The sequence below is a fragment of the Carcharodon carcharias genome, chromosome 10 (assembly GCF_017639515.1).
Source record: "Carcharodon carcharias isolate sCarCar2 chromosome 10, sCarCar2.pri, whole genome shotgun sequence".
NCBI lineage: Eukaryota > Metazoa > Chordata > Chondrichthyes > Lamniformes > Lamnidae > Carcharodon > Carcharodon carcharias.
The window spans coordinates 3,590,031-3,617,516 of NC_054476.1; positions in this window are offsets into that span (position 1 = coordinate 3,590,031).

Below are 27,486 nucleotides of genomic sequence, written 5' to 3' on the forward strand. Positions count from 1 at the left end.
GAAGATAAGCTAGGTTTGAAATGTTAAGTAGGTAGACGTTGTGGTAAAGGGAACACTTGCATTTTTAAATAAACCAGCCTAGATTGTTTTCAAAGGAGGGGTGAAATGTATCACTTAGCCAGGTGAAGTTTAGACATGATGGCCAGAATTTTTCCGTCGGCGAGCTGGGGGCGGGGCCTACTTGCCGACACGAAAATGACACGGGATGACTTAGGGAGGAACCCCCGCTGTCATCCCGCCCCATTTAAATATTCAGGAAGGCGGGGGGCACAGCGAAATCAGCTGTCCATCCGCCGACCTGTCAATGGCCAATTGAGGCCATTGACAGGATAGTTAAACCAATTAAAGGCCCTGACCGTCCAAGTGGGCAGACCAGGCGCCCCACTGGTGGGATGAGGTTTCATGTCTATTTTTAATAAACTTAATAAAGTTTCTGTGCTTTTTATTAACATGTCTCATCTCATGTGACATTGTCTCAAGAGGGGGGACATGTTAATAATGTTTGTATTTTTCTATTTTTGAAGGTTATAAACCTTTCAGTGATCTCCCTGAGACAGCACTTAGCCTCAGGGAGATATGTGCTCCTTCGTGCGCATGCATGAAAGAGCGCACCCTGACATTTGGGGAATCCCCCCCACCCCGCACAGGGAGCACATAGCGCTTCCCGTCGGGTGGGCCTTAATTGGCCCGCCCACTAAAAATTGCGGCGGGGCCCATTTCAGCAGTGGGGATTGGCTGTCCGCCCACTGCCGAGCCTGTGGGGCCCACCCACCCATCAAGGGCGAAATTCTGCCCAGGTAAAATTAATACTATGAGAGATTTTTATTATCAGTGAGGTAAAGTCCAAAGACATAGTGAAACAATGGTAATTTGCATTCAAAGGGGAAAATATGTATAAAGGAGTGAAAGTTGTGTGTAAGGATAGGTAGATCTAAACAGGTGTGAAAAGCTTTAAGCATCTAAGCCTCAAATTGCTGTCGACAAAGGACTGAGGTTAAGCAAACTCACTTTGAGTTAGATTGTTCAGCGTATAGTGTTCTTTACTTGGGTCTTTTAAAATCTATGTGTCTTACTGTTGCCTTAATGAAAGTGTAACTAGGAGTCTGATTAATTAGAGGATTTAGAAGTTATCATAGTAGTAATTTGTGATCTATGTGTGCATTTAAAATAATTTCTTCTATTAATAAAGGTTTAATTTAGTTTTGTAAGAAACCTATAAGACTTGGTGGTCTTATTACAGCTGAATTCAAGGCACACATCTTGAAATTTATACAAATTGCAAAATAGGTTGTGGCAGTTGTTTCAAGTTTCCCTTTGGGATTTAAGCAGCTCAGCATTTATGATCGATTGCACCATAATGGCCCACATCCCATGAAAGAATAAAGAAAAAAAAATCTTGAATCATCTTACACACTGCTAGATCGCTCATTAATCGACACACCTATCCTAGGCAGCCTGTTTCATAATCTAGCCTCTGAGCCCCAGCATTATTCTGCTGAATCTGGTGCTGCACCTCAAGGCCAGCATATCTTTCCAGAGGGACAATGTCTCAAACTGAATGCTGCATTCCTGATGAGGTCTAACCTGTGCCTTGTACCACGGTGCTCTAACTTCCATCCCTTTGTATTCATGTCGCTTTGAGATAAAAACCAACATTCCATTAGCCTTTTAAATATTTTTTTCCCTCTGCTCCGTCTTTATTTGGCCCAAAGTGAGTGATTTCACACCTTCCCACATTGAACTCCATCCCCCATAATTTTGCCCACTTATAACAATGTGCCTTGCGGCTTTCTGCTCCTATTTCTATTATTTACTGTGCCACCTAATTTACTGACATCTGCAAATGTGCATATACGGTTCTGCAGTTCTTCCATTTGTAAATATAGTGAAAAACTGCAGCCCGAGTGTGATCCCTGGGGGACCCCACCAGTAACATTTAACCTATTTCTTTCTTTGCATAATTTATATACATTATCCCGGTTCTCCCCAACCTAATTTATTGGCAATAATTTGTTTCTCTTCATATCTTATACATTTCGTTTATCTTCTATGAAGGAGTTATCTGCTAAGTAACATGATTTTTCCTCGCCCCTAGAAATCAAACTGCAAACAGATGGTAACATCTTAAACGGTTTGCTTGTCAAGCTTCTTTTGGATTTTCACTAATCTTTGAAGGTGGAAGGGCAAATAGGGAAGGTGGTTAAACAAAAAGCATAAGAGATAGGAGGTTTTGTAAATGGAGTGTTGAATATAAAGACACGGAAGTGATAGGGAAGTCTTATGCTAAACCTTTACAAATCTCTGAAGACAAACAAAAATACTAAAACACCTGGAAAAACTCAGCAGGTACTTTTGTATTTTTGTGTTTGTTCTAGGTTTCCAGCATCCACAGTATTTTGCTTTTACAAATCTCTGGTTAAGCCTCAGCTGGAACATTGTGTATGTTTCTGAGCAACACACTTTGGGAAAGATGTCAAGCCCAAAGCACAAAGGATGATACTAACGTCAGGGAGTTCGACTGCGAGGAGCGATAAGAGCAGCTGGAGTTAGAGGCACCCAAACTCGAATTGATTTGGATAGAGCTGAAAGTAGGGAGTAAGTGGGCAAACAGCTCAGTAACCAGAGATCATAAATTTAAAATATTTGCCAAAAAAACTCGGGCGAAGTTAGGAGAAATTTCTTCACATGGAGGGTTGTTAACATTTGGAGCATTCTACCTGAAAGGGTGGTAGAATCAGATCCCAGAGGAATTTTCAAAAGGCAATTGTACTTGAAGAGAACTCATTTGCAGTATTATGAGGAAAATGCTGGGGTAAAACTAAATAGATTTGTAAATATTTAGCATATGACTCCCTATCACTTCCTTGTCTTTATATTCAATGCTCCATTTACAAAGCCTCGTATCTCTTATGCTTTTTGTTTAACCGCCTTCCCTATTTGCCCTTCTACCTTCAAAGCTTTTCCAAAGTGCTGGCACAATCATGACAGTTGAATGGCCTATATTTGTGGTGTAAAAATCTATAATTTTATGATTCTGAATTGCCGCTCTCTCGAAAGTTAGTGCACGACCAAAGCAAGGAACCACTGTGCTTGCCAACAACTGATCTTTGCAAATGCACCCATTTGCTCATTTTCTTCAATGTTATCACACAGCAATGTCATATCACCACTGGTCATCACAGCTATTAGATGGGTTATGTATCAAGCAGCAAGTAGCATGACCGTACAAGGCTCCTTACTACTGTATGTCAGGTGGAATTGTAGGAGTTACAACAGGCTGGCTAAAAAGCCAATTCTAGGTCTCCTTCAGCTGCCCTGTAATTCAGAACCCACAGAATTGCTTACACACATTATTGGTCTACATCAGTGCTGCAGGGAGTCGTTTCAAAATGTAGCAACCAGCCTGTGTCGTTTGGGTAGTTCTCAGTCTATTGAGGTGAACGGTCCTATAAGACCAATTAATGGAGCTGCAAAGCGTCATGTAGAATATGACCACTACGCAGTCCTGTGAGGCAAGCCACCTTTTGGCTGACATTCTGAAGTCAGGCTTAGCTTTTATGACAGGTTTATGGATAAATTTTCTTTCCAATGTATGGTTGTCTATTTCCTCTGGATTGACTCCATAATGAGGAATCAGGCAGATAGAACAGGAATGCGGGCTTCATCTACTTCAGTGATACCCAGAGGCCTGTTCCTAGTGTCAGGAAGAATTTTGGGTCAGCGAGCGTGGGCGGGGCAGGGTGGGGTAAAATGACACGTTGTCCACCGCGCATCATTTAGATTTTCAGTTCGGCGGGCGCGCAGCTGACTCGGTTGCACACCCGCCAAACTGTCAAAGGCCCATTAAGGCCATTTAAATTGTCATTAAAACAATTAACAGGGCTGCCCATCCAACGTTAAGGTTGGGAGGGTCAGGCGAAGAGCCCAGGCGGCCTTCGCATTCTTTATGGAACCTCATCCACGGGCGGGATGAGGTTTCACGAAGGCTTCATTCATTAAATACAATTTTTTAATCGAAATTCACGAGCATGTCCCAGCTCATGTGACACTGGCACATGAGGGGACGTGTCTTAAAATATTTCCTTTTCTTTAGTTAAATTTTGAAATCTTAAGCTACCTCTGTGCCTCGGGGAGATTTCTGCTCTCTTTCACGTGCATGCGCAAAAGAGCACAGGCCCCGACTCAGGGACCTGCTGAGTTTTTCCAGGTAATTCTGTTTTTTTTTTGGATTTCCAGCATCCGCAGTTTTTTGTTTTTAACATGTAGGAGGACTGTTCAGCCTTGGCATCAAAAGATTATTGATGGAAGGTTTGGAAAATGTGATCCTGCTGATGAAGCAAAACAATTCCTCAATCTCATGCTCAGGCTCATCTTTATCAGCTTCCAGCAGACTTTGCTCTCTTGATGGTGACATTATTGGGTCCCTGCAGGGTAAAGTGGTGAGGGGAAGGGGGTTAGCTGGCAGCAATATGGTGCCTGTATGATGAATCGATTGGAGCTGTCAGGGAACTGCATATGATTTTGTTTCTGCAGCTGCAGGCTCAATGTATGTGAATACAACAGAATTGGGATGGGGTGGTGGGATATGGAGGGCTTTTGGGGAGGTGGAGATGCAGTGCAATTTTAAGTAGCAATCAGGAAAGCCCTAACACATTTCAATAACTTCTTTTGTTGAACAAGACCAAAGCAATGCAGAAATAATCGATTGTTAAGGCACACAAAAATAACAATGTACACAGAAGGACTTTACAGCAGTGAATTCTTCATAGACACCCTTAACCCTGTCTTCAGAATGTAGCATGGAGAGAACACCTCAAACACACATATTGCCCATATTATGGCATGGTTTTGGAAATTGGCAGAAGCTATTGTATGTTATTTGTTTTTCATTTGTCCCACAAAAGCCACAGTAAACATAACACCAAAAATAAAACTGGAGTGCTTACCCAAATTCTCTATTGTCTATGAAAAAGTTATTATATTTTGTTGTTTATACTTAGGTGCTAATTTATGTGCACAAGAGATGCTGCTAGCTCACATTCTGTTTCTGCTGATCATAATTGCAGGAACTCAGGGAGGTAAAAAGAAATCCTCTTCAGGAGTAAATATACATAGTGATATTTTATGCTTGGTTTCACCATAATTAATGTATCAAGCAGAATTGATATGATGGAACATTAGGTATTCCAGTTGTACAATGTTTTAGATTAGTGTAACTCTCTGTGGGGTTTTGAACCCATTCTAACATTCTGTCTGAACAGGAAGAAAGTGCTGTGAGCTTTGTAAATAATTGACTCCTTATAGGGATGAGTTAATTATTGGTGCAAACGTTAAGGTATTAATTCTTCCCGTGAGGTATCTGTAGTAGATTATCCTTTCTGAGTAGGTTTATAATTTCATCTTGAGGGAGTAATTTGCTGTTCTGTAGTCATGTGAAGAAGGCTTTTCTGCCAAAGGGCTGCAACTCAGCTGATTTCTTTTCTAGTCAATTATGCTTCTTCAGAACAACACCATTGAGATGACGAGAATGGATCCTAATATCGGTTTGCAGAAACACTATCCTTTTAGATATAATAAACAAATATTTGATTATAGTCAAATATAACCTATCTGTGATTACAAATACTGACTTTCTAAAAAAATTGGCCATTTCTTCCAAGCTGACACTCCGGTGACAAAAAAGCAGTGAGCAATAACAAAATGATCATTTAATCATTGTTGCTGTCTGTATGTGAATACCACAGATCTGGTAAGAACAGATAGTAAAGTAAGAGTTACAAGATAGTAAAGGTCAAATTAAGGAAGGGATAGTGGTTAGGCAGCATCATCCTTGCTCTGTTTAGAGATATCTGCCATTTATGGTGAGCCAGATAGGAAGAAAAGTGCAATGGCTCCAACATCCCAACAATTGAACCTATCAAATGTCAGCTCTTTAGATAAAAATGTATCCAGTTTTTAACTTAAATGCACAGGAATTGCTGCTAAAACATTGGCGAGCAGCACTGCAATACGGAAAGAGAGTGATTTATGTTTTAGCTAATGCATCTCTTTCTGGGGCACGATGTTAAACTTTGCTTGATAGTGAATCCTGTGGAATGTTTTATTATCTTGGAGGTGCCATATAAATGCAAGTTGTTATTGTGTAGTATAACTTGTACTGTAGCATGTTGTGGTGATTTGGATTTTGCTTTTTTTTTCCTGAACTATATTTTTAAACAGAATTATTTTGTATTAATTTGGATTTTGCCATTTTTTCTTGATTTGTGTTTTTAAGCAGGATTATGGCAATATGGGCTAAGTTTGAATTGTGCAGTTTGGGCATATGTAGGGTATGTAACTCGCTGGTATGCATCATGTACAGTGAGCTAAACTGGTGGAATTCTTTCCCCAGCTTCCAGTGTAACCTGCTCAAAAAAAAATATTTGAAAGGTAGAGAGGTAGAAATTTTCACAATTTTCATGAATCATTTGAAATGATTTTCTTTTTCTTTGAGTAAACAGGCTATGATTTGGATTTTACCCTGGGCCTTGGGACCCCAATGTCAGGACCAAATGGATGCCCCAAGCCTGCACTTGCCAGAAACTCAGCCTCTGGTGCAATCTTCCCAAAGGCGTCTTCCTCATTTTCTCCTTGATCATTCATTGTCCAGTGAGGCCAAAACCTCGCCTCTAATTGGGGCTTTAATTATGTAAATTGGTTCCATGATGAGGGTAGCCGATCCATATTCCTGTCTGCCCAATCCTTTCCCCGGCCATTGGGATTTGTTGGGAATGTGTCAGGGAGTGGCCCTGATGTGGATCCCACTCCTAGTTTCCTGGCCCCTGCTTCCAAGCCCACTCCCACAGGGCTAGGGAAATGTCTATTTGTGTGCGCAGATAATAAAAACACATTGTTTATTGTACTAATTGCTATATTTGCAGATTTCAACAGCATATTAAACTCAGTGAGAGGCAGGGTGAGATTTCCCATTAAAGAGGAAGCGAGCATCTTACCACTGCAATTCCTCACCAACAGAGGGCCGGGAATAAAAACAATGTCAAACACCTTTACCATCACCTGTAAATTTGATGTGTGGTTAAATAAAGATTAGTTGTTTGGTCATATAGAACTTGAGTATTGCTGAAAAAAGAGACACGTCGAAGCTTTTTGCCTTGCACTCATCAGGACACTGCACAAGAATGCCAACATAAGAGCAAAACAACAATTTATACAGTATGTGAAGAGGGCGCTGATTAGTTGGCAAGCGGCGTTGCCAAGGAGAAGTGCAAGGTGAAAAGCTTTGACATGTTTATTTTTTCAGCAATAAATAAAGATTGGTTAATATGACCATGTATCCCTACAGTTGCACTCATTTCACACCCAATGTTGTTAAATGCAGTGTTACTATAAAAGTCCCCACAGTGGCAACAGCATACTGAGGTGTACCTGGGTGGCTACAGCATGGAAGGAGCAATTATTTGGAAAGTTATTCAGCCAGTAATATTTGGGCTCATGATTTTCAAAACATTATGGTCGATTTGCATTTTCTGTGTTACAGGGAAAAGCAGGAACAGAATATGACATGAGCAGGTATAACAGGGCCTTCAGATATATCTACACTGTTATAGAGAAAGCAGTTAGCATATTGAATCCCTGTTTCTGGTGCCTTCTAAAGTCTGGAGGTTCTTCATAGTATAGCAAGGGTTTGAAGAATAATCATTGCCTATGTCTTATTAAACTCGGAAGGGTTTAGTCCTCCAAGGTGATGATCAGAAAGAGAAACAAATTAGATGATGAAGAGTCCATCCACCAGCAGATCATTCAGAGGTTAGCCAGGAAGGTGTGGGGGCATGTCTTAGAAACCAATTACTAGTTGCTTGAGGAGAGGCCATAAATAATCCATTATTTTTGCAATAGTGATCAATTGTAGCTTTCAAATTCAACCATAGGACACTGTGGAAGCCCCTTCAGCCAGTCTACTTAGACTCCATACTGTGCACAAACTCACTAGTAGACTGCCCGAGCATTTCCCAGTGACAGCCCATTGGCCTTCTTCAGTTGTCTGGGCTCCAAAGCCAGCACCTAGGGCCTGTACCCCAGAGCTAAGAGATCATCTCACACTGCAGTGAGTTGGTACCTATTGTATCCTATCCTCCTGCCCTGGCTCCTCCAAATTTGTGCTTGGCAATTCGTCACCTCAAAACCTGTCCCAAAGCTTAGCTTCTGAATTATGTATGTTACCAATAGCTGAGCTCATGCTTACAAGGGCGAGATCAGGGTGGCTGCCCTTCACTTTTCCAAGTGGCAGAGGTATTATCACATCATCTGCACTGAATCGAAGAGACGGACATGGATCAGCTTTCACCGTAAAGGGACAACAAGGAGAAAAGTGGCTGCTGAACCTGTAGTTTGTCATACAGAATATATGGGGTGGGATAGAAGTAAGAAGGATAAGATGTGAAGAAGCCTTTTGCAATATTGTCTCCAGTTTTGCTGGTCACCAAAGCCATGACTCTACCCCTGCCAACGATGGCTAGCATGCTTCCTTCATGGAGGGGGGGAGGTGGGTTTAGGGGGAGAGGCTGGGCAGGCGGCCTTGTCTTCGTCTGTTGACAGGCTTACTGTTGACTTGTTTGCAATCTCCTCCAGCATGAGAGTTAGTGTTAGCCTTGTGAGGTGTCCGTCAAGGTAAAATAGTTGGTATGCAGTGCATCAGATTTGAGTTGGGAGCGGGCGAGGGGTGTGATAGTGGTGACCTTGAGAAGAATGTTAAATGAAGGGTGGAGTGGTGATGGTTTCGGAGTGTGAAGAGAGGTGGGGACAGGGGGTATTGTGAGTACTGAGGCGGGAGGTGCTGGAGGTGTGAGCAGCGAGTAAGAGTGTAGCATTCGTAATTTGAAAATGGTGGTGAGGTCACTGAAATATTATTTTAGCATTGCAGCTGGTTTTGGAAGCTAAGCTCCTGGTACAGGCCCTCATGTGGCACTATATTGCCATGATTTTCTTCAATCCTGTTATTTTGCTTACGTTAATTTTGTTGATTCCCTGTCTCTGATTCAGTATTCAGTATTAGTTTCCTTGGGATGTCCGGAATCTGACCTCTACTGTAGCTATGAATGCTGACACAAAGGAGGGAAACTTAACTTTGAAGGGCTGGAGGTGGTTATCGTATGTGGGCGGGGATCAAAACATCAAAACATGCTAACATGACCTGACCTGCTCACTTCTGCATTTATCCAGTGAAAATTTGGACCTGGTGGGTTTGCGATTATCCAATGTAAAGTGTTAACTGCACGAAGATTTAACCTGGCTTCAACAGGAAGCAAACAGGCCCCCAGCTGCTTGTAACTCACCAGAGCAAGAGAATCACACTTTGGGGATTTACAGGACTCAAAGCTGACTGTGTCGACAGCTATGCTCCCTCTCAGCTACTTAGACATGCAGCAACCAGGAGGTTCCCACGCAGGCCAAACACAGGCTGGCCTCTTTATGTTTGTGCAAAAACAAAAGGCCCTACACACTCCAAAAAAATGTGTAACCTGATGAAACACCTTTCCATGTTGAAAAAGGACAGATGCTGCAGAACACGAGAAAGCCCTTTGTTCACAGGCCTTGTGTTTTTGCCGCCAAGGAGGTCATTTCCAATACTTTGGAGGTCATTTTGGAATTTTCTTCTCTTTGATCTGTGTTTCCCAGCTGTCAATCTTCACTGCAGTGTGGGAGCAGCTTATGTAGCTGCACCTTGACCCTCTGATGAGAAACAAGAGGAAGGACACCAGAAAAAAGAGCCACATTAGAAGCAGCAGATCACCTGCAGCATTGGTTTCAATTGTCTTCTCCTCAGCTACTTGCTGCTCCACAGACAGAAGGAGAAACACCATTTCAAAGCAGATGATAAACTACACAAGAGACACAGGCAGAGAATTAACTTTCGGGAAGTGACTGAGTGGTAGTTACTCAGGAGGAATGAACTTTCACAGCAGATCATCGCTGATATCTGTGACCTCCTGGAACAAGACCTGCCTCCAAGTGGGCCCAAGTCTTTCAAGGTCACCACACCCATGAGTTTCTTCACCTCTGTCTCCTCCCAGGAATCAGCTGATGGCATCTGCTGTGCACAAGAACATCGCCTAGGTGATCAATGCCCTGTTTGCCAGGGCTGCCAATTACATCCACTTTGGAACAGATGAGGCAACTCTGAGTGAGAGGGCTCTCAGGTTTGCTGCGGGGAGTAATGGGTTGCACCCATGTGGCAATCAAGGTAGCTTCAGACCATCAAGGAGTATTTGTCAATTGAAAGGGCTTACCCTGCATCAGTATTCAACTGGCATGTAACAACTGGAAGATCATCATGTATGCCTGTGTAACATATCCCAGAAGCTGTGATCATACTTTCATTCTGTAGCAGTCACATCTCACACAGATCTTTGCACCTTCAAACAGAGTCCGCAGATGGTTCCTTGAAAGCAAGGACTACACTTTAAGGATTTGCCTCATGACATCTGTGGGAAACCCTACTAGGTGATCACCATGGAGGACATGGCCACATTGAGATGGGGAGATCCAAGATACCTGGTACTAGATATTATAGTATTCGGTTCTGTCCCATATATGGTTAACATGGGACTGAGTACATGCACTTGGGTAGGAAAAACAAGGCACAGGAATTCATGATGAATGGTAGGACCCTGGGAAGCACCGAGGATCAGAGGGACCTTGGTGTACATGTCTACTGGTCCCTTAAAGTAGCGGGACAGGTAGATAAGGTTGGTAAAAAGGCACATGGGATACTTGCCTTTATTAGCTGAGGCATAGAATATAAGAGCAGGGAGGTTATGCTGGAACTGTATAAAATGCTGGTTAGGCCACAGCTAGAGTATTGTGTGCAGTTCTGGAATGAGCAAAATAGGAAGGATGTGATTTCACTAGAGAGAGTGCAGAGGAGATTTACCAGGGTGTTGCCTGGGCTGGAGAGTTTTAGTTATGAGGAGAGATTGGATAGGCAGGGGTTATTTCCCCTGCAGCAGAGGAGGTTGAGGGGGGGGGCATGATTGATGTGTATAACATTATGAGGGGCATAGTAAGGGTGGACAGGAAGGAACTTTTTCTCTTGGTGGAGGAATCAATAACCAGGGGCATAGATTTAAGGTAAGGGACAGGAGGTTTAGAGGGGATGTGAGGAAGAATTTTTTTCACCCAGAGGGTGGTGGGAATCTGGAACTCACTGCCCGAAAGGGTGGTAGAGGCAGAAACCCTCATAACATTTAAGAAGTATTTGGATGTGCACTTGCGATGCCATGGCATACAAGACTATGGGTCTATAGTGCTGGAAAATGGGATTAGAATAGTTAGGTACTTGTTTGACCGGCACAGACTCGATGGGCCGAAGGGCCTTTTTCTGTGCTGTAGACCTCTATGACTCCATGAGTACCACACACACAGTGATGGAAGAGTCACATGACCTGCACCCACCCAGGGTCAGCCTAGTGTTGGACAGAGCTGTGTGTCCCAGCAAGCATGGAGACAGCTCCTAACTTGTACCCTTCAGTGTATATTTGTAAATAGCTTTATGAGTCAAGAAAGACTTACAGTTAACCTACATACGACTGCAAAAATTTCTTCAGACCTACCAAACTGCAACCAACACAGTACAACAGATATCACCCGGCCGTATGATACTCAACAATCACATAGGTTGAATTGATATCAACTGTAACTGAAATATGATCATCTACATAATGATAACTTTGAATCATTTTCCATATCAATTCAAGTTCATATCTTTCATCTTCCACAGCTCCTTCAAGCTATTCACCCCACTCCACCATTTTCCCTCTTATATCAATTAATTTTTATTCTTTCCTCAGATATAAGCACCACTGGTAACACCAGCATCTGTTTCCCAACACTAATTAAGACATCTTTTTGAACCACTGCAATCCATGTGGTGCTGTTAGGAAGGGAAGTCCAGTTACTTGATCCAGTGACAGTGAAGGAATGGCAATATATTTCCAAGCCAGGATGGTGTGTTGTTTGGGGGGGGGAACATGCAGGTGGTGATGTTCCCATGCTTCTGCTGCCCTTGTCCTCTTAGGTGGTAGTGGTTGCGTGTTTGGAAGATGATGTCGAAGGAGCCTTGGTGAGTTGCTGCAGTGCATCTTGCAGATGGTGCACACCCTGCCATCGGTGTGTGTCGGTGGTGGAGGGAGTGAATGTTGAAGGTGGTGACAATCAAGCTGCTTTCTCCTGGTATTGAGCTTCTTGAATGTTGTGGGAGCTGCGCTCATCCAGGCAAGTGAAGCGCATTCCATCACACTCCTGACTTGTGATTGGTATAAAGTTGTATAAAAAAAATTTATTTGGGCCACACAGCCCAACCTGTTCTACTCTCATGTTTTATTTGTATTTTTTATTTCTCTCTCCTGGTTTAATGACTTTATACCTTTTAGTTTTCACATTACCTGTAGTTCATAAAGCACATCTTCTTATTGTTAACCCTTCCCTTTTGTTTGTCTTAGAACCATTATTTAAATCACCTTTCCCACTTGAGCCCTCCATTCCCCACAGCATGTATTAGTTTAGAGTCTCTGTGACTGTCCTATTTAATCTTCTCATTAGGGTTCTCACCTCAGGTTCAAGTGGGGCCAGTCCCAAGGGGACAGTTTGTTCCTGGCTCAGTACCGGTGCCAGTGCCCCATGAAATGGAACCCTCTTTCCCATATAATCCTTCAACCAAACGTTCAGCTCCACAATCTGTTTACCCCTTATCTTAATTTGCACATGGGTAGGGTAATGAGCCTTGAGGTCCTGTTGTTAGTTCCTGATACTCTGTAAACAGGATGTCTTATCTATTTTTCTCTAAATTGTTGGTCCCAACATGGACCATATTGACTGGATCCTCCCCCACTTTGCGCTTGTCATGCCCAATATTCTTTCAAGCAGGTTCAAACTGTCCCTCGCTCTGGCATCAGGTACACAACGTAGCATGTGGGATTCTGCTGTTCCCTCTAATTACTGAATCCCACACAACTACCAGACTTCCCTTTCTCCGCCTCCTCCTGCTTTGAACAGCCTCCTGCTCTAAGGTGCCATGGTCACCATCCTGGTTAACCTTCTATCATTATCACCCTTGTCCACACAAGTAGCAAATATGCTTCACTTGTCGGAAAGGATTGGTTTCTGTGGCTCCGTATTTTCTACTTGATCTGAGAACCACATCTCTGCACTCAATCAACAATAAGCAGCACCTCCCAACCCCTTACTTTGACTCCCCCTGAACAAATTGCTAATTTTTGCATTCTACTTACACTGCACTCCTTTTACAACCACTCTTTGAGACTACGGCAGATTGAATTTTTATGCCTAATGAGCTTCACTAAGCATTCGCTGTGCAGAGCTAATGTCCTTTGCACAGACTTACCATGATCAATAACAACTACAAAAAGATAATGTTGCCTTGATGATGTAGAATAATGGTTGGTGCGCTCTGTGATGTTGAAGCTGTCGGCAATGATATTGTTCGACAATCTTCATTGACAATAGAACTTAGCAGCGGCTCCCAGGTTTCTTCGTACTCTTTCAGAGGTCCCTGCGATGCAAACACATTGGCCGGAATCATGCACAAAGTGCGATAGTGTGGCGGGAAAATGGATGTTTTACCCGCCAGTCGCCATGGCGGCTTTTTGCGCTATATCATCCCATACCCAATTCATCCCTCCTCATTAATAATGCATCCTCAAAAAATACACCGGATTGCTGGGGGTGATTGGGGTGGGGGGGTCAGCCTCTGATTTTCCCACCTCATCGTCACCTCAGGTCTTCAATAACACAGGTGCCATATTTAAAGGGCACCCCTGCACAGAGCCAGCTCTCTCTAAGGCATCAGAAGCTGCTGCAAAATCATGGCTGCCAAAGGGAAGAAATGTGTTGCTCCCCAGATTTAGCGACCCCTCCCTTGGATGCCTACTGGACGCTTTGGATGCCTGCCGTGAAGTTCCCTAACCCCTCTCTGGGCGAAGACCAGCAAGCAAGATCACCAATGCAGCATGGGAGGTGGAGGCAGTGGGGGTCAGCGCCAACACCGTGCAAAACACCACAACCACCCAGTGCAGGAAGAGGATGAGTGAACTCTTCTGTTCCGCCAGTGTAAGTCACTCTTCTCGTCTCTTCCAATTGACACACTCACAAACCCATCACACATCCACAGGGCCCTCATTCACAGCTGGTTCAAGGGTCATCACCATTCACTTTCTCACATACACCTTCATCTGCCCTGCAGATCGTGTCCTCATCCTGTCCATGGCACCACTCACCATCCACACATGCCAGGCATCCTCCTCATCTGGCCTGGCAGGTGCCCTGCTTACACCCTCTCCATCTGTATCCATGCAGGACAAGCTGGCACACAAGAGGAAGAAAGTGCAGGCTTGTGGAGGAATGCCCGACATCAGGATCCTCACAGACTTTGAAAATAGAGCCATCCAGCTGGCCATCGATGACCGGGACCATTCTTGTATTGATTGTGAGGTCAGCAGTGCTCAACCAAGCAAGGATCCAGCAGTGCAACATCCATCAGATAATCATGCTGAGTGTCAGTTCCCCTGTTCTACAGTCCCCTGCCATAAACTAATTATCTCTCCTTGCTTTCGGGGAAACATCTGGGAAGCAGCCGAGGGGGCCAATGACCTACGTCCTCGACTCAAGCCCTGGAGACACCTCAGAAGAAGAATCTGAAGGCACCCTCATTGATGACCCATCACAGCGCTCACCCACACCCTCCACCAGTGCACAGACACACACCTCAGTGGGACCTAGCTTTAGAGTAGCCTCAGAATTACAATCCGGTGAGCACATCGCACTGTCTGATCCACAGCGGGCGGCAGCAGGGACTTCCCAGGTTTCCAGCACCCAGAGGACTACTGCAGGCCAGAACATTGCTGAGTCTGAGTCAGATGAGGAGCCTCTGGACTCGGTCATGTCACAGTTGCTGAAGCTGCAAAGACAAGCTTGGGAACATCAGGAAGGGATGTCTATTGCACTCCTCAGATTGCAAGGCATGATGGAGGAGTCTGTCTGCCTTCAGTCTGAGGTGATAGCGCCGGCATGCCAATGCACTGAGGTCAACACTGGTAGGATGGCGGTCGCCATGGAGGCCTTGTTCAGGACATCGGTCTAGCATTGCTGTGTGGGCTGAACTCCATTGCTGACACTATAGTTGGCCTCCAACAGTGTCAATGCAAAACAGATTGCACTCCAGTTACCCCTTCTCCTCAAGGAATCAGTCAGGGGCCCTCGGGCACTCATAGGGAGGCGGATCAGCAGATGCACAACCGGAGGCCATCCATCCAGGTGACTTCCGAGTGTCCAGCCTACCTGAATCCCCTTTTCCTGTGACCTCAGCAGCTCCAGCTCGACAGGCCGAGGAGGGTGCCACTGCTAGATTGCAGGACCCTGAAAGCAGGCTGAGACCGTCCAGGTTTCAGCTCTCCAGAGAACATCCATCAAGGTCATCACAGGCAAAGCATACTAGTCAACAGGCTGCCTCCACCTCCACTGTGGATATCCAGGGAGCATTAAGGCAGGGCTATGAATGTTAAAAAGGTATAGATACACGGCCTGGGCATGGTGTTAATCACTTGTACGTAATGTTCACTATTATAAATAAATGCCCAAGAATGTTTTCTTGCCTATGGCTCCTTCTGTTCTGATGAACAGTGTTCTTGTAACTCAGGTGTAAACCTTGGTTCCTGCACAAGTTAAAGGCTGGCATTTCAAGTCCAGGGCCTCTTCCCTGTGTCTGTGCAGCCTTCAGACCAAAGTGATGGTCCAGCCTCACACTCCCTGGACACATTACTGATACCTGCATATCAATGGTGCTTGTCATTGCTGCCAGAATGTTGTGGGCAGGTACCACAGAGTTCCATCATTCTCTCTGTGTACTCTCAGCACCTTTAAGATGGGGCTGGTCCCCATCTCTTCAGCATCTGTGACCAGTGATGCTGTGCTCCTGAAGTGTGTAGGGGGTGGTGCTGACTTCTGAGCGGTCCGAATTGCTCCCACTCCCTGGGTTCTAGACCTTGGACTTATTTGGGCGTTGTGACAAAGTGCAGCAGACAACTGGTTTTGGTGCAAGAAAAAAACTGTGTTTACTGAAGTCACAAATAAACTTATAACATTAGGATTACACTGAGATTATACAGACCTCCAAAGTATACTTAGTTAAGAATGGGGAACACACGGCATAATGAGGGAAACTCACGCTACTAATCCCCTTACCATTGTCCCACCCCCAAAATCTAACTAAATTGAACTAGGAGAGGTCAGGGCTCATGCTCACCAACCAGGGTTCCTTGACAGTTCGAAATCCAGCCAGGTAAGCCGGTTGCAGTTTTGGGGTACGCTCTTTGTGTCCTCTGGTGCCTGCCGTCCACGTGTGGTCCTGGTCTGTGGAATGTGTGAAGGTTCTTCAGTTGTGTGGAGGACGCGGTTGTGGGTGGTCGATCTTCCTGGAGGGCTGTGAGTGCTGCCTTGTTGTCTTTGGCTGAGCCGCCAGCCCATGCCCCTCACCATGATGTAGTCCGCGGGCCTGCAAACCTCCAGATCTCCTTCCTCTGCTTGGCTCAGCTAACTCTGCCTGTTTAAACCCCTGCTTCAACCGCCCCAAAACTGCTTACCCTCCAAAACTGCCCACCCCCTTCGTAACTGGTGGCCCAGTTATATTGTTTTTTTTTCGAATTTCTTATCTCAATCCAAATCTTTGTCTGATTTGGGCTTCCTCAGGTGATTATTGTCTTGTTGTTTTCAATGGGCTTGTATGATGTTTATTGTTGTCTTCCCTACCCCATAACTAGTCTTGAACTGAAAGCCATTATATATGTGGAGTATTGATGGGTTTGCATTATCGCATTGATTGCTGTCTTCCTACCTTGGTAGTTAGTAGTGATTATTTATGCAAGCTTTTGATGGGCTTTAGTTTCGTGTAAGATGAAGTCTTTCTCTGGGTTGATTGTTTTAAAGGGAAGAATGCATATTCTGTCTCCTCTCGTTGTCTGGTTATAGGCAACAAACCACACTGCACTCAACAAGCCCGGGCATGTCCAGTGCCAGACCTTCATGGGCTGCAGGGTTCTACACTTAACTATCAGGTGGGTCCTCTGCCATAAAGGTCCAAAAGTTATATCCTTGTTGATGATATGAAAAATGTGGGAATTTTGAGAACCTTTCAAGGGGTCAGGTGCTGAAGACAGACAAAGGATCGGGTGCTTTTACAGTTTCATAGCTGGGTCTCTATGACATTACCCTGATCACAGAGCGTAAGTGAGCTGCCCTCAGTCAGACATCCACAGAGACAATGTGAAGATCTGTGGAGTGTCCTCACTGCATGTCATCATCATCCTCCTGGAATCGAACGACTGTTAGGGCCACCTCTGCATCTTCATGACAGGAGCCTGAGCACTGAGGGTATGTGCACTGCCATCAGCCACACAGGGGTCAAACATCCGCAGATGCAAGGTGAGGATGTCCAAAAAGTCCTCATTGCATCTCATCATCACCTTACATGAATCTTGTGGCTATGAGGGCCTCCTGAGTGCCCCTGCCTCTTCTGGCCGGTGCGAGGTCCCCATCGCTGGCAGCCCCTTTAGCGTCCTCCTCATCGGAGGATACATGCAGCTCCTCCATCTCCTGCTCAGCCAGGTCCTCCCCCTTTTGCAGCGACAGGTTCTGGAGTGCACAGCAAGCGACGATAATATGCGACACCCTCTGGGGACTGTATTGCAGTCTCCACTGGACCTGTTGAGGCACCGGAACCTCATTTTCAAAATGTCTATTGTTTGCTCCAACAAAGTCTAGGTCGCGGCATGAGCCTCGCTATACCATCGCTCTGCTGCAGTATGAGGCTGCCACACGGGTATCATCAGCCACTGCCTCTGTGGGTGGCCCTTGTCTCCCAGGAGCCAACACTGCAGCCTCTGTGGACCCTGGAAGATGTCAAGGATTTGAGACCTGCTAAAGATGTAGGAGTTGTGGATGCTCCATGGGAATTGTGGGCAGACCTGCAGGATATGTTTGTGGTGGTCACATACCAGCTGCACATTCAGCAAGTGGAAGCCCTTGTGATTAACGTAGTTGACTGCTTGTTGCCATAGAGATCCATGTGCTACATAAGTGCACCCAATGGCACCCTGCACCTATGGAACATCTGTGCAAATCCCAGTGCTCTTGCTTCCTGGCTTTCCTGATCCCAGGCGAAATGAGCCCAGCTCTGTGCCTTTGTGAAGGTGGTGTCCATGATCTCCTGTATACACTTGTGGATTCAGGCTTGTGAGATCCTGCACAGGTCACCTGCAGAGAGCCCTGGAAGGAGCCACTGGTGTAACAATTGAGCACCGGGGTCACTTTCATTGCCACTGGCAGTGGATGCCCTCCATGTCCCCGTGGTGCCAAATCCTGCAGCAGGTGGCATATGTGACCGACCAGTTCTGTAGAAATGCACAATCTTTGTCGATACTGGTTCTCAGTCATCTGCAGGAATATTGACTCTGGGTCTAGCGAGGCGCCTACGAGCATCAGCTCACTGTGGACCTTCAGCTGCGTACACACCTGCCACACCTTCATCTTCAGGGAGGTGCTCCTCCCTTTACCGAGCCAGGTGCCACCACCGCTCTCTTCTCCTTCTTCTCTGCTCCCTGTAAGCCATGAGGCATCCGCCAAATCACCAGGCTCCGTGACCCTGATGTTGTCCTCCTGCAGCATCAAAGAGAGAGATGTGTGGGTTACCATGGGTGTGAACCTCTCTTGGTTAAGTCTGAAGGCCTGTTCACACATGCAGGAGAGTGCTGGTTAACATTTGGATGGGCAGTGTATAGTGCACTCATTGGCTGTCCAAAACCCCAGCCACCTCTGCCCCACTCCACCTGACCGATTGGCAGCAGCTTTGCCCATTGGACTGCAGGCTGTGCTCTCAGCTCAGGCACAGGCATTCTCCTAACCCACACTGCAAGGCTGCACTGTTAGCTTGAACCATAATGGATACTGATCCACACCTTAATAAAGACATTGTAAGAGGCTGTGAGCGCCTCCACCAGTGACTGTGCCATGGCCAGCTTTTGCGAGGGGTTGTACAATTTGCCCAGCTGCTCAATTGTTCTGCTGCCCCCTAAAATTCACATTAATTTGCAGTCTATGCCTGAGGGGTGAAAAGTTCTAGAGTATTTGGTGGCACATTCATGCTTTTGCGTTGTTTGATTGGGTAGAAAAACTTCAGAGGCCCAACCCCAAACATGTCAATGAAGCTGCTGAACAGTCTCAGCTGTGGAAGAATGTTGTCTTTTGACAAGCGTTTCCAAGTGCGTGGCCACTTCCCTCACTCTCCCAAACCACCCCCACCGCCCGGCATAGAGTCACAGAGGTCTACAGCACAGAAAAAGGCCCTTCAGCCCATCGCATCTGCGCCGGTCGAACAAGCACCTAACTATTCTAATCCCATATTCCAGGGCTGTAATTGAATATTTCCTGCATATGTCTATGTTTTTATTCTTTACTTTTGGTGATCCTTTCTTGCCATTTCCTTCCCATTTTAAATCTCTTTATCACTGGTGCATCTTTACACCGGGATAAAATGTGATAGAATGCTCAGGTGCTGTAACAGCAGTTGAAAGCATTTAAACTAAATGTCACTGGGGAAAAAAAGTCAATTAAAACTCATAAAATACACCTGTTTCTAACATACATTCAACATTTGGAAAGGTTGGTCTGTATGTTGTCATCAGTTAGGCTTTTTTTGAAAGTGCACTTCTCCATTTTAAATAGCATCTCATTCTTTTAGTATCATCCCTGATTATTCAAGGGTTGCCAATCCATGGCTTTTGCTGTGATTTTACTACAGTGCAGGGTGAGGAAGCACACCCCAAGTTTACCTTACTTGGGGCAGGGATCGAACACCGAGCGGTTTGTGAGTTTAAGACCATTAGACCATAAGACATAGGAGCAGTAATCAGACTATTCGGCCCATCGAGACTGCTCCGCCATTCAATCATGGCTGATAAGTTTCTCAACCCCATTCTCCCGCCTTCTCCCCATAACCTTTGATCCCCTTACCAATCAAGAACCTATCTATCTCCGTCTTAAATACACTCAATGACCTGGCCTCCACAGCCTTCTGTGGCAATGAATTCCATAGATTCACCACTCTCTGGCTAAAGAAATTTCTCCTCATCTCTGTTCTAAAAGGTCTTCCCTTTACTCTGAGGCTGTGCCCTCGGGTCCTAGTCTCTCCTACTAATGGAAACATCTTCCCCACGTCCACTCTATCCAGGCCTTTCAGTATTCTGTAAGTTTCAATCAGATCCCCCCTCATCCTTCTAAACTCCATCGAGTATAGATCCAGAGTCCCCAAACGTTTCTCATATGTTAAGCCTTTCATTCCTGGGATCGTTCTCGTGAACCTCCTCTGGACCCTCTCCAGGGCCAGAACATCCTTCCTGAGATACGGGGCCCAAGATTGCTCACAATATTCTAAATGTGGTCTGACCAGAGCCTTATAAAGCCTCAGCAGCACATCCCTGCTTTTATATTCTAGTCCTATCGAAATAAATGCCAACATTGCATTTGCCTTCCTAACTACCGACTCAACCTGCAAGTTAATCTTAAGAGAATTGTGGACTAGGACTCCCAAGTCCCTTTGCACCTTTGCACTCCAGATTTCTGAATTCTCTCCCCATTTAGAAAATAGTCTATGCCTCTATTCTTCCTACCAAAGTGCATGACCTCACACTTTCCCACGTTGTATTCCATCTGCCACTTCTTTGCCCATTCTCCTAACCTGTCCAAATCCTTCTGCACCCTCCCCGCCTCCTCAATACTACCTGTCCCTCCATCTTTGTATCATCTGCAAACTTAGCCAGGATGCCCACAGTTCCTTCATCCAGATCATTAATGTATAAAGTGAAAAGTTGTGGTCCCAACGCTGACCCCTGCGGAACTCCACTAGTCACCGGCCGCCATCCTGAGAAGGACCCCCTTATCCCCACTCTCTGCCTCCTGCCAGACAGCCAATCTTCTATCCATGCTAGTACCTTGCCTCTAACACCATGGGCTCTTATCTTACTGAGCAGCCTCCTATGCAACACCTTGTCAAAAGCCTTCTAGAAGTCCAAGTAGATAACAGCCATTGGCTCTCCTTAGCTTCTGAGCAGTGCGCTACCTGTCAACACAACTGAGCTAGGCAGCCCCGCAAATGGGCATTAGCAGCCCTAACATATCTTTGGGTCACACATCACTGCTGGCACTCCAGCTATTGTCATCGCATGTGAAGAGTGTGTGGAGCGTCTCACTGTTGCAAGTGTGAAATCACCCGTGGCCTGCAAATCATCACATACATGGGACCCTAATTGGGATTTACAGATACAAATAGGTGAAGGAAGCACCCCCAACTCTTCTAGGGGTGTGTTCCTGCCAGCCCCACAGGAATACACTGGTGTGTTCCTGTCCATGCATGGCCCTGCCCTGGGTTGCATCTTCACCGCTGCACCCCAGCTGTGGGCTCAATTGTTGGCTGGCTGGTTTACCATGTGGGCCCAACCAATGAGCTGCCTGCAAGAAGGGCCAATTGTTTCTGGAAGCTGTTTCCTCTTTGGAAAAATTATATTCAAATTTAAATTTTCTGTCTACAGGTATGTGAGATGCTGATTATTATCCTCAAGAGGGTTTTGAACGATAAATTATCAGTTGTAATTGTGAAAAAGCAGTATGAACATATAAAATAAAATAAGACATTCCTGAATGCCAAAACAGAAAATGGTTTTGAATGAAAAGTAAAATTCTGCTCCCATATTGAACAAATGTTCAATGTACTGGACTGAAAAGAAAGGACATTGGGTTGAGGTCATGCTGAACTAGGTTTCTGACCTTTGCATGTGCTAAAATGAAATTTTGATAGAGAAGACAAAGGTGTTTCATCCACCCCCATCTGAGTGTCAAATTTAGGAGTGTATTTACAGGGCATCAGCAGAAACTTAGGCAACTGCATCTGCTATTTCCTGACAGGAGCAACAATATCTACAAGAAGCAGAAATATTTGCTGCTATCTAGAGACCGATGTGGCCCCTATGATTCGGTATTGGAAGGGCAACTGACTCCCCCCCCTCCACACCCGCGGGATCATTTGGCACTTGAACACGGGGTCTATCGGTGAGAGGGGAAGACTGTAACGATGTCACTCATACGTATACTAGCCTAAACCAGCAACAGAATTACAGCTCATCTGTTCCTCTATAGGTTTGGACATGAGTATAGATTTTCTCCTGGTATTCAGCCTGCGGGATTAGAACACACTGCAAGGTTTCTCATCACATGTTCCTGAAATGGCAGAACTCATAAATATCTGGGGTCAGACTCATTAATTGTTCATGGAAAGCATCTGCTCTGGGTTTGGTTCTGATGTTTCCTGAAGCGGGTCTGGGGAGGATTGTGCACAACTGCAGCTTTTAGCGTGTTATAACTGAATTTAAAATCCAGTTTTCTTTTTCTGTTGGGCAGACAGGAAGTTTCTCATCTGTTTTTTTGTATGGTGTAATGGGTCTATTGGTTCAAATGATCTATGCAAACAAAGCAAGTCGCAGATCCAGTCCCCAGTTTGTGTTTGAGTTTATTGATCTTTAACTGGGGTGGTAATAAAGGCTTTTGTACTGCCATAGAATTTTGGGGTTACTGCCTGGAACTTAAATGAACCACTGCACAGGACTTCAAATGCCTCATACATATTACACCCGTTATGCCACATACAGGAAATTGTATTCCCAAATCTGCTTTCCATGTCTCCTAGGATTATTTAACTATTTTATTTCCTGGACAAATTAGAATTGATATCTGTTTAATGCAGATTGTAATCTTTCAACCATTAACTCCTTACATCTGGCAAGTTTCTACTCATTAGAAAGAAATTATTTCCCTCTTTCACAACGTATCCTTGATACATCCTTAATCCAAGTCTTGGAAACATTTGGAATATGGTAACTTGTGGGGACCGATTTTCCTGGATTCCAACTGGCCCGACTCTAACCAGGTGCTGATGGGGCTGGTGCTGCCCTGCTCTGGGTGTGCCCTTACTCCCGATCCCATTCTCTGCCAGGGACTGAGGGCAGCAGTGATTGGTTGATTGGCATCCTTCCATCTACGAGAGACGATGGGAAAGCAGCCTCACGATTTTGGTGAAGTTTGATGAGACCATCTGCTGCTCTTTTCTTGATGGCCGAAGAAGCCAACGCTGGGAAGGCGAAGAATGCGACAAGTGCCACACCTGAAGTTGCTTCTTGCTGATGATCTCTGCCGACGCCTTGTTTGCAGGGCTGGCGCCTGCTTTGGAGCTTCTGGAACCACATGTCGTCGTGATGGCCAACCCCTGCCCACAGCTGGTGTTGCCTGATGCCTGTGCTGGCTTGCTGCTGCCAGCAATAGGACCTTCATGGCATGCCTGGGTGAACAAAGGAGATCAGGCCTGGGGTTTCTGCTCTGTTATGTTAGCTTCTTTGGCACAATTTGGCCAAAGTCAATGCAGATGGTCATGGAATCTGAAGTACAAATATGCATTTAGTACAATTCGACTTTCTACCAATTTTTACGCTAGCTTTAAAAATGTCATGCTAAATGCTGGCTCTACCCACAAACTGACCTGGCCCCTGCTAATTATGTAATTTTTGCCTTCAAAGAGGCTCTTAAAATTAAGTTTTGATGAGCGGTCATGGCCTGAAACTGTAATGCAGCTTTCCTCTCCGTACTTGCTGCCAGACCTACTGAGTATTTCCAGCATTGTCCATTTTTATCTCGTAAAATGAAGCTTCTTTAAGGCACCAGGACACTGCTATGTTATGGCAGGTGGTAATTGCCAGTCTGATCAAATCCCAAAGGGAAACTTGGCCACACTAGCATAATGATTTTGCAATTTGTATTTATTACAAGAAGCTTTATGCATTGAAGTCAGACGGAATGTGTCCACTAACACCTTCGGAGGTTTTAAAGATTAAATTAAAGCACGCATTAACAAGAAAAAAGAAAAAGTTAAACACACAAGATTACAGTTAAACCGTTGTGGTTTAGAAAAGGTCACGTTATCACCACACCTGTCCAGCCACTCTTAGCACAAGAGGGGGCAGTTTTAAATAGCTTTGTGTCGCAGAAAGCTTTCAGCTTCAGTTCCAAAATTTAAAGGCACACAACTCCCAAAAACAGCTTCTAAACCACTAGAAAACCCTCATGAGTATCAACCAATTTTTTTTTTTTAGCTGAGGAATCCAAAGGGCATTTTTGGATCAAAAAATAATGGTTGATGGGCACAAAATGACTTTTAAATTGGACACAGGAGCAGGAGTGTCCATGCTGTCTGATAAAACACCCTGGCTGGCTGAACTCTGGGCTCCTCCAGCCATCCACCGCCTGACTCCATGGCCCAGGGGGCACTCCACTGAGGGGTTTAAGGCCAGATTGCTGCCACACTTCACTATCAACAAAGAGAAATGACTGAAGTGCCTTACAGTATCCACAATCAAGGGTCCTTCCTACTGAGCCGCAGGGCTTGCACTGACTTGCACCTTCCTTGCAGGATAGATGAGCTGCTCAATCAAGACAGACCCAACAAATTCAGGAGAGAATTCCCTAAATTGCTCACTGGGCTGATTAAGCTAAGAATAACATACCACATCACCTTGAAACCAACTGCTAAGCTGGTTTGCTTATTTTCCTCACAGGAGGTTCCACACCGTCTCTTACAAAAGGGAGAGGGGCATCTTGGGGAGATATCACCTGTTACCCAGCCCACTCCTTGGTGCTCCAAAATTGTGCCCGTACCTAAAACTAACATTTCTTTATGTATTTGTGTTGACCTTACACAAGTTCATAAGGCAGTGGAAAGACAAATTCACCCCATGGCATCTGTTGACATGAGTTTAGTAAAGCTCGGGGAGAGCTCAATCTTCATAAAATTAGATGCCAGCAGTGGCTTTTGGCAGATTCCAAGCTATTAACTATGTTTAGCATCCCTTAAGCATTTTAATTAATGTCTACTGTTTTAATCGCCTTCCATGGAATTGCCTTAGTACCCAAAATCTTCCAACGCACTATAACAGGCATCTTCAAAGGCTTTGAAGATGTCATCTGTCATATGGATGACATTCCCATTCATGGCTCCACCACGACAGAACACAATACCAGAGAATGGGCAGCACTGCCTCATCTGCAGTCTGTGGGTCTCATATTAAACGAAAAGTGTGAATTTTCCATACCCGACATCAGCTTCCTGGGCCTCATTGTCAATACCTCAGGAGTCAAGGCAGATCCCCAAAATACAGCGGTCAGGAAGAATTTTCCACTGCCCCTTAATATGTCCAAACTACAACGTTTTATGGGAATGTTAACCAGTTGGGCAAGTTTCTTCTCAAACTGGCACACATCAACAAACTCCTGGGACAGCTTTTAAAACAGGCTTGCTATTGGGACACTTACCAACAAGGGGCCTTTAATACAGTCAAACACATTCTTACATCTAACAACCCCTGGAATACTACGACCCAGAACTCCCCACTACTGTTGCAGCTGATGCCTCCTTCATTGGCTTAGGAACGCTTTTATTTCAAATTCAGTGTGATGCATCCCAATCACCAATCGACTACACCTCCAGAGTACTAACGGATAACAAACAGCAGTATACTGCCATCAAGAAAGAGGTCACATGGGCCTATAAGAAGTTCTCTGATTATGTCCTTGGACTCATATTTACAATATAGATGGATCATAAGCCGTTAGTAGCCTTCCTCAATACCAAGGTGCTGGCAAAGATGCCATCCTAAATCCAGAGGTTCCGATTATGCCTAATGTACTTTGACACTGTCACAGAATACGCTCAGGGCAAGCTCCGGACCATGGCTGATGCTTTATTTCACATCCCTGTGGGGAAGCCAGGGGAATTATGTCTCCTTTGTTGTGAACAAAGAGTCCTGTGCCAGTTTGTCAATCAAATGCCTCCCAGTCACTGCTCAAAATTGGAAGAAATTCGCACAGCTCTGAAAGCAGATGTTAAATGCATGCAATTTGGGGAGAATTGCATCATTGGGTGGCCTGAATGGGCTCCCACTAATTGTATTTTACAGCAATACTTCGAACAATGCCGTCATCTTTGTCCTGTGGATGACCTTCTTGTCTATAATGACCACATTGTTATTCTCAGGGTCCTTAAGCTGGACAGTCTCCAACATTTACACCAGGGACGCCTGGTCATTACCAAGTGCTGGGCACAAGCCCACAATTCCATCTAGTGGCCTGGTACAACAAAGGCTATTGAAGATATGGGTTGGGATTTTCCTGCCCCATCAGGGTGGGACCCAATGCAGGAGATTCGGTGGCCCAGCCAAAAATCCATTGACCTTTGGCGTGAGCGGATGATCCCAATGGCGGGCTGGGCCATAAAAACCTGCCCATGGTCTCTAATTTACCACAGGTGGGATCCCAAATACAGCCACTTCAGACAATGGCCCACAACTTGCTAATGATTGCTTCAAAAACTTCACTGAACCGTACAGTTTCAGCCATGTCACCAGCTCAGCTAGATACTCACAGGCCAATGGGAAAGATAAACAGCAACACTGACTTGGCCTGTCTCAGTCACCAGTCTACACCTGTACAGGACAGTATGACTCCTTCAGTGCTCCTCATGGGTAGAAGGTTACGTACTCAGCTCCCAAGCCTCCAGCATACTCTCTGACCAGGTATCACAGAGTCCGATTTGGATAGAGTCCAGAGGAAGGAGAATCACTATCATGTAAACCAGTCTGTTACCCTCAAAAGTCACCATAAGGTGCAGGAACTGCCAGCACTCTGTCCCAGGAATTCACGTGGATCCCGGACCAGAACTGACCTGGCTGAGTTTTGAGTACCTTGGTTCATCCTGGTTCTTACCGAGTTAACACTGACTGCAGCCTTTTCAGATGCAACAGGTTAGCATTAGTGTCTACCAGCAAGTGGCCTTTGTAGGCCCTGGATTTAACTACCCAGATGAAAGGGAAGATATCCTGACCACCTCAGCAGACTGCTCACAGTCTCCTCCGCGGGATGCTTACCCATTGTCCGAAAGAAATGAGGATGTGATCAGGCAGATTAGTTAAACCTCCACAGCATCTTTCTGTCTGACTCATTAGGCCTGACAGTGACGTTGGTCGATGTGGGTGGGGGGGTGGGGGAGCGGGGGTGTGGGGGGAGGTGGGGGAGGATCTGGGGAGGGCAGCGGGGAGTGGGACTAGGGTAAAAATGTGAATAGTTCATGAGTAGAATGAAAGACTTGGGGGAAGGTGTAGTATAAGGGGGTAAATATCTATTATGCTAAGAGTGCTCACTGATGTCGGATGGTATCAGATCACATGTAACTGGAACTTGAGGGATGAGGTTCTAATGGAGTCCTGCTAAATTCTGTCTCTGTAACTCGTATAAATAAATAAGTGTTCACTAGTTTGTAAGAATATGGTT